General features: G+C 42.8%; 1 long non-coding RNA gene across 1 annotated transcript; it reads right to left on the reverse strand.

Annotated features, from left to right (window-relative positions):
* Positions 1-930: 930 nt before the first annotated feature.
* Positions 931-5892, reverse strand: LOC145530310 (uncharacterized). Its single transcript, XR_014071650.1, has 3 exons — positions 5601-5892; positions 5377-5490; positions 931-5290 (listed from the first exon to the last, which is right to left on the reverse strand). It is a non-coding gene; the product is annotated as an uncharacterized LOC145530310 (long non-coding RNA).
* Between the last annotated feature and the right edge of the window lie 2578 nt (positions 5893-8470).

Raw genomic sequence — 8470 nt, forward strand, 5'->3', positions numbered from 1 at the left:
CCCTGCTCGCACCCGCACATCTCCCCTGCAGGGCTGAAGGTCCATGAGGCTGGGGACTGCTCTCCTCACATTGTTTCCCTGAAAATCACCTGCCCCACACCCTCACGCATGCTGAATGTGCCACAGAGGAGGTATACTGAACTGGGATCTCGAGAAAGTCATGGTCTCTCTCACACTTGGAGCAAATGCCTGGAGATCATTCAGCATCCCCTCTGTGAGCCCAGTGGAGAGAGTGTAACCAGCAGTTCTACCACGCTGCATGGCGGGCGGCTGTTAACTTGTCGTAGGCTTTCTTAACAAAGATGCCCTGGAGAAGGGCAAGGCTACCCACTCCAGTATTCTGGCCTGGAGAATTCCATGGACTGGACAGTCCATGGGGTTGCAAAGAGTCAGACACGACTGAGCGACTTTCACTCACTCACTCTTCTTAACAAGCACGTGGGAGACCCCCTGCATGCAAGGCCCTGGGAAGTAAGGTGGGTAAGGAACAGCGCAAGTGAACATTCATTTACAATGTCTATCTGATATCTGAGAAAGTAAAGGAACTGTTAGGGTGTGTTTATTTGAAAACTTTGGAAAAAGACTTAGGGGGTGTTTCTAATTTTCAAAAGAATTGCTTTTAAAAAAAAAAAAAAAGCTTAGCGTTCTTCAGAGGAAAAGACTGAAAAATATATCCTTTGTTGCTTCTATCCAAAGAAAATAAATTCTGTACTTTGTCTGATGGCGTTTCCTCATATTTACATTGAGAAAAGTGGAAAAGTTTAACTCCTAGCCATTTGTCATTTCTTTCAAATGTCGATGTCAAAATATACAATTGTTTCTGCCATTAGGGATAGAAACAGTTTAACAGGTACACTGGGGTGTGTTAATGAAGAAAATGATAAATTAAGGTGTTTAGCACAGAGTTATGAAATGTCAACATGATATTAATTTTATAGCTTAAATGCATTTATTCAAATATAACTTGCATACTATAAAATACACCGATTTGAAGCATATGATTTAATGGTGTTAGTATATTCAGAGTTGTACAATCATCTCTCATGATCTAATTTTAGTACATTTCATCATCCCCAAAGAAACTCTGTACCCATTAGCAGTCACTCTCTACTCTCCCCATTTTCAGCTCTAGGCAAACACAAATCTGTTTTCTGTCTTTATAGATTGGCTTATTCTTGACATTTTACATAAATGGAATCATATGGTATATGAGTTCTTTTGTGAACAATTTCTTTCACTAATGTTTTCAAGGTTTACCCACATTGTAGCATATATCTTTCCTGTTCATGGCCGAATAATATTCATGTTTTATTTATTCATTCATGAGTTGATGAACACCTGGATTGTTTTCACTTTCAGTTCTTATGAATAATGCTGTTATGAGCATCTATACTTTTGCGTGGGTGTAGACGTTATTTCTCATTTCTCTTGGATAAATATCCAGAAGTGGAATTGCTGGGTTGTAAGGGAATTCTATATTTAATATTTTGAGGAAATGCCAAACTATTTTTCAAAGTGACTGCACAATTTTACGTTCCCAACAGCACTGTATCAGGATCCCAACTTCTCCACAGACTCGTTGCACTTGCTACTGCCTATCTTTTTGATTAGAGTCACCCAAGAGAATATGAAGTGGTACCTCATTATGGTTTTGATTTGTGTTTTCCTGATGGCTAATTATGTTGATCATCTTTTCATGCACTTATTGACCATTGTGTGTCTTCTTTGAAGAAATGTCTGTTCAAATCCTTTGTCCATTTTCAAATGAAATTGTCTCTTTGTCATTGAGCTATGCGAACTCTTTATGTATCAGATTCTTTACCATCTGAGCCACCAGGAAAGCCCCTTATCAAATATAATTTCCAAATATTTTCCCCCATTCTATTACTTGTCTTTTAAATTTCTTAACAACATAGTATTTTAAATAAAGGGAAAAGCAAGACAAAAACAGCTCAAATTAACTAGACCTGTCTGTAATTTCTGTTTGGCTCACTTGCTATTTCAAAATAATTTCTGTCTGTCGGCTTTCAGCTCTAATATGAAAGTTATGAAGGGGAAGGTTTTTGTAAGGAAACAAAAATGTAAATGAAAGGACTAATTTGTGTGCTCTCCCTGAGTTTTTATTGAGGTTTTCCTTGGCCACTTTGTTATTTCCCATTGCGAAATGTAGCCAAGTTCCTGTTACAATTGTTTTTAAGGAAATATTTTTGTAGTTTGAGAAGAAATTAAATAATGCATTATGTGTTTACTATGGAAACAGTGTGGAAGTTTCAAATTTGTAGGATTTCAGGCTGTCGGTATAAATCAGGAAACGGCTTCAATGGAGAGAAAGTGAGAGTAAAAGGGAGCAACAGAAAGCAGGCCAGAGTCCAGGAGAGAGGACCGGGGCCTCCTACAGGGGAGCCTGGAGACCACGCTCTTTGGGGAAGACCACCCCCAGAAGCCAGCCAGCAGCCTTGAGGATGGAATCCTTGACGGCACAGCATGTGTGTGAGTGTGTGTGTGTGTGGACACATGCGTGTGTGCATGAGCAGAGAAGGAGGAGGAGGAGAGAGGGAAAGGGGAAGGGGTGGGGAGGGGAAGGCATTACTTCCCACTGAAAATTTTTTTTAGTCCTTAAAACCTTTTTAGTGAGCCTAGTCTTTGTAAACATACCTGTATGTCCAATTCTTTCCAGCTCTAGGAATATAGGGGCCTGCTTGTTCTTGGAATTGTATTTAGCATTTTTTTAAAGGCGGCCTCGGCTCTGCCCTCCCGCTTAAAGCCCTCTCCTGCACATGTGTGCACAGTGTATGCACCCAAGGTACTCAGTTACTCACAAGAGGTCCTGATCCCTCGGGAAATTAAATTCCATTCCAGTTTTTTGAACTTCACATATTTAGTTCATGACATAGGGACCCTTGGAATGTTAAATCTAAAACTTGGTGTGGATTGTCATTGGAAACTTGGGACTTGGTCTGAAGCCCCCATTCCTCTGAGCAACAAGAGATGAACATAGTTGCAAAGCCTGCAACCTGTCCATCTTCAGCTATGAATACGAAGGGCTCATTTTGCAGCACTCCAGCTTCTAGGCACAAAATAACTACCAGCGTGTATGCCATCTGTATTCATGTGGATCACGGACTCCATGCGTGTATGCCGTCTGTATTTATGTGGATCACGGACTCCACACCCTTCTCTTTGTTTCCTGTTGGTAAATGCCTTTATTTGTCCATAAATGCCTTTCATCTCCGTGAAATGGATATAAAATCCTTACTCCTCCCCTAGTATGTATGAAGAAGGAAGAAGGGAAAAGCCCACCAGGTAGCCCTGTGTTCTCTTCACCATAATAGTGATATAAAATGCACTTCATACGCATTAGCTGTATGCCTACTAAGGGCTTGAGAGTTACCACACATCATCTCTAAAAGACAGGTGTTTTTTTAGCCTTCAATGCAGTGAAGTAACTTACTTGAAGTCACATGTTCTGATCTAGGATTTGAATCCAGCAGATCCTGATTTGGCAGCCTGGTAGCTTTGGATTTTAAATTGAAAACATGCAGTTTAGGGGAAGCAGATACTTTGTCTTTATCATCCAAAGATTCTTTTCCAAGAATGGGTTTGCAGAACCACATTGACAATGAAATGGGGTCAGATAGCCTGGGCTTAAATTCTGGCTCTACTTCTTGCTGATGCTGTGATCTTGGGCAATCACTTGACCTCACTGTTCTCATCTGTAAAATGGGCGTGATGATAATGATAATCCTATCTGCCTAAAAAGGTGTTGTCAGGATCCAGGAATATAACCTATGACTCATGGTAAGCCATTAGTTAATATTAGCCACTATGACTATGATATGCATATTCAACCAAAGTTGGAATGTTGAGTTTAAGGAATTTTTTTATGAGTGGAATCAAATAAAGAAATTTGAAAGCATTAAGTCTTTTCCATCCCTTTTTGATGCAATGGGTGGACTTTCCCAAGAGTCAGGTATTGAATTAATTTGTTCAACAAATGCTATTAGAACCCTACTGTGGTGCCAAGTTCTGAGCTGAGTGCCAGAGATAATACAGTGAACAAAACAGATACACTCCCCAGTTCTTCATACTGTGGGACTCATAGACTGGTGAAAAAGACACCAGTGATACCATCGGATCCATTGTGGTGGATAAGAGCAGGCTCCTCTGGACCACACAACAGAGGCAAGTGCCTTTTCACAAAGCCAACACTTGTCTCAAGTTTTTTAAAATCTAAAGTTTACCCTGAAGTTTATATTTTCTTTTACCAAAGAAATTGTTCCTTTATGGAATGATACGCTGTGTGTTTTTATAAATGCCTACAACTCATGGTATTACATGTACACTAAATCCTGTATGTTTATATACATTTCTGCGGAAAACTTGTTGACAAACCCTGCTTAATGTTAGTTCCAATTACAAATGGCAAATTTAATTCAATGTTTTTCACACATCAGATATTTAAGTAGTTTTTAAAAAGAAATATCTCACAATGCCAACTGGAATCTTTTCTGGAGCAAAATGTCATCTTAATGAGCGTTTAGAATGTAGCGGTGGGTGGAAGATGTTAGGCTTCTTTGAAATGTTGGTTTGGTGTTTACAGGGCTATTACGGAGTCCAGAGGACCCTGCCTTTTTATCTGTCCTCAGATTCCTAGAAGGCATCCTGGAGCATTTCTCTGGATGCATGTGCTCTACTGGGCTTCGCAGGTGGCCCTAGTGGTAAAGAACCCGCTTGCCAATGCAGGAGACGTAGGAGACACGTCTTCAATCCCTGGGTTGGGAAGATCCCCTGGAGGAGGGCATGGCAACCCACTCCAGTCTTCTTGCCTGGAGAATCGCATGGACAGAGGAGCCTGGGGGGCTCCAGTCCATAGGGTCACACAGAGTCAGACACGATGGAAGTGCACTAGTGCACACACACGTGTGCGCTGCTAGTCCTTCCCGACCTGCCCTTAGAGGGCTCAGGACAGCGGGCTCTCGGTCCACAGCAGTCAGAGCTTCTGCTCCAGGATGCTCTGTAGGGGTGCCAGGTGCTAGGAGAGTGGAACTGACCAAACTGGGTGTGGCAGGTGAGCCTTTTCTCAAAGCAAGGTGGCACAGGACAGGACTGACATCTCCTGAAAGGCAGGGTCCCATATGCGGAAGACGGGTGCTGGTTTGGTGGGGGCGGCGGGAAGGTGGCACAGGAAGACCCAGCCGATTGACCTCGGTGCCGGACGCATCCAACCGCAAGGCCACCTCTAACATCTTGCCAGCAACTAGGGCTTCAGCACTCTCCAACTAGAACAAAACTGCAGAAACAAAAAATAAACCACTTACAGTTAAACTTCTGGAAAGAGAAGACTCCATTCTGCCCAGGTCTGGACTCTTTTACCACCTGGAGAGGTTTGCAAAGTGGGCGCGGTGCGCAGTGCAGTTCTTTCTCTGGGGTCCCTCTGCCGCACAGGCGGTCTCGATGATCAGGTCTTCTACGGGCACTTCGGGGCTTGCTCTTGGTAAGTGAAACAGCCCAAGTGTTAGAGCAAAGATGCTGAAGGTGTGTAGTCTACTTCCACATAGAATTCAACATAAAGAAAGGAAATATAATATAATCCCTATTACCTTTAAATAGCTCCCTCTTCATCACTCACTTTTAAATCTGCACAGACGCTCACGCGCAGGCGCGATCGTGCACGCATCCGTCTGGAAGAAGCCAAAGGCTTTGAGCTCTCCAGCAGCTAGTTCTCTGTACTTTGTCTCACCAACTCTCAGCTATACGTTCTACTCTTCACATTCACTTTAGAGTTAAACCGCACAGCTCCTTCTTTACCCAGATATCGTCATGACAATAAACCTCTTACGTCCCCGCCATCCATCCGCCTCTACCCCAGCCTTATGTAATCCACTGGCACACGGGCTTTCTCAGAGTGTCTGTTTGGTGCCTGTTTGTATCATTCTGATTTTAGGTACATCTGGTACCGTCTGTATCTTTTCTGTTCACAATGCAGTTACTGTTAAACAATAACAGTTATTTAATAACAGCGATGTGTGCTTCTCAGGGAGGCAGTTCTAATTAAAGGGCAGGTGAGCGGAAGGGAGGAGGGTTGGAATATTCCTCCATGAACTTTGGGTTTCTTCCAGGCGTCAGTTACCTACTCCTTCCCCAGGGGTGTTGATCCTGGAGTTTAGAACGAAAATAAAATGCCCTCAGTGTCCCTTTGAAAATAGAGACTTGTCCTTGAAGTATCAGAAAATATAATGCTTCTTTTGTCCTGAGTCCGGGTTGGCGTCCCCTTGGGTTGATGATAAGAATCCCAGTTGCAGGGAAGAAGAACAGTGAGGGTGTCTTGATGTGGCTCTCCTTTTCGTATCTCCTGTATCTAGTTGGCATCTCCATGACTCAAGATCTGAAAGACGAACTTTAATTTCCCCTAACCCAGGAGAGAGGCACCTGCTTGTGGAAAACTGGTGAGTGGTGGCAAGGGTGAGCTTTCAAGGGTCCTTTGGAGGGGTGCCACCAAGGGGTGTTTTGAAGGTGAGATGGGGGATTAGAACTCCTAGAACTTTTATCAGCTCCTTCAAAACCATTCCCCCAAGAGAGATTTTCTAATTGCTCCTTAGAGTGTGGTCCAGGCCCAGCAGAATTGGCTTCCTCTTGGGAATTTATTAGACCTGCAGAATCACAGAACTCATAGCGCCCCTAGACTGGAATTTGCATTTTAACAAGATCCCCAGAAATGTGTGTGCATGTTAGAATCAGAGAAGTGTTTGCTCTGAGCAGTGGTTCTGTCCAGTGGCTGCACCGCAGCATCACCCGGAAGCCTTTCCAAAGGACTCAGGCCCCGGCCCGCCCCTAGCAGCTATCTGTAGTTTAGGAAGCACTGATTTAGACAAGCAAGGGCTCCAGAGCCACAGTTATATCTCTCTTAGCCTCTTAGTAGATGTGTGAATTCAGGACTGCTGTATGCTGGCTTCTTGGTCTGTGAAACTGGGTCACAATTAGAGCTATCTCACAAGATTATTGTGAGGATTAAAAGAGATGGTGTTTATAAACTTTGAAGTCCTCCGTAAACAGTGTGTATTGTTATCCAAACAGGATAAGACGAGCCCCCTGGAGCTCTCTTCTCGCCAGAGTGCTGGCCTAAACTCCTTTCTTGTTAATGCTACAGAGCAAGTTTTAGGTGACCCACTGTGCTTGGAGATTTCTTCAAGCTTATCAGCCACTCTAAGTCAGCACATTCTATTGCTCTTCCTTAGCAAGTTCAACAAATTCTCATTACTTAAGGATTGATGGGGGTGGGGGAACACCACTTACAGTAAATCTACTTAAAATGGGAACCAAATGTTTTACCAAATTATGGGAGGAGCAAGTTTAATTGGAATTTAATACTAAAGACATAAGCTAAAATTTAACCAAACTTAATCATCTAGGAGCGCTTCCCAAGTGGCGGAGTAGTAAAGAATCCACCTGCCAATGCAGGAGACGCAGGTTTGATACCTGGGTCAGGAAGATCCCCTGGGAGGAGGAAATAACAACCCACTCCAGTATTCTTGCCAGGAAAAATCCCATGGACAGGGGAGCCTGGTGGGCTCCAGTCCATGGGGTCGCAAAGAGCCGGACATGACTGAGCGATTGAGCACATTCTCCAATTGTCTGGGTAATAATCGTCTGCAGGTTTTCAGAACAAAGCAAAACTCAGCTGTCATTTTTGGTGGTCGGGGTCTGCTAAAACTGTCCTGGAATGATGGTAGTGATAACCCTATATGCGAGACAGAATAAGAGACACAGATGCATAGAACAGTCTTAAGGACTCTGAGGGAGAAGGTGAGGGTGGGACGTTCTGAGAGAACAGCATTGAAACATGTATATTATCATATGTGAAACAGAACACCATTCCAGGTTCAATGCATGAGACAAATGCTCAGGGCTGGGGCAATGGGATGACCCAGAGGGATGGGATGGGGAGGGAGGTGGGAGGGGGGATTCAGGATGGGGAAACACATGTAAACCCAGGGCTGATTCATGTCAATGTATGGCAAAAACCACTATAATATTGTAAAGTAATTAGCTCCCAACTAAAATAAATAAATTTATTTAAAAAAAATAACTATCCTGGAATGATATGTTAATGTGATTTTTTTAAAAATCAAAGCTGACTTTTTTCTTCCTTCCATTTTTTCTTTTGCCATTCATACTTACTTTGTGGATAATTTGTTTGTCCTTGTATTGTTAGATAGTTTCAACATCAGAGAAAGATTGACTGAAGCAATATTAATGTAATAGGCATGAGTCACTGTTACTCATATCTGGAAGGATGTTCAACTGAGGAAAATATTATACAGTAATATTCAGCAGTCAGTCTTCCATCTTGTCATCTCTTTTACTGCTCTGTGCAACCTTGTAGTTGTTAGTCCTTGAATAGAAATTTTCAGATGGAAGGACCCTTAGTGTTTGAATCAGACAGTTTTTAAAAAAATACACACGTTTGCTA

This window comes from Giraffa tippelskirchi, chromosome 12 (genome assembly GCF_054371585.1).
Source record: "Giraffa tippelskirchi isolate mGirTip1 chromosome 12, T2T-mGirTip1v1.2.pri, whole genome shotgun sequence".
Lineage (NCBI taxonomy): Eukaryota > Metazoa > Chordata > Mammalia > Artiodactyla > Giraffidae > Giraffa > Giraffa tippelskirchi.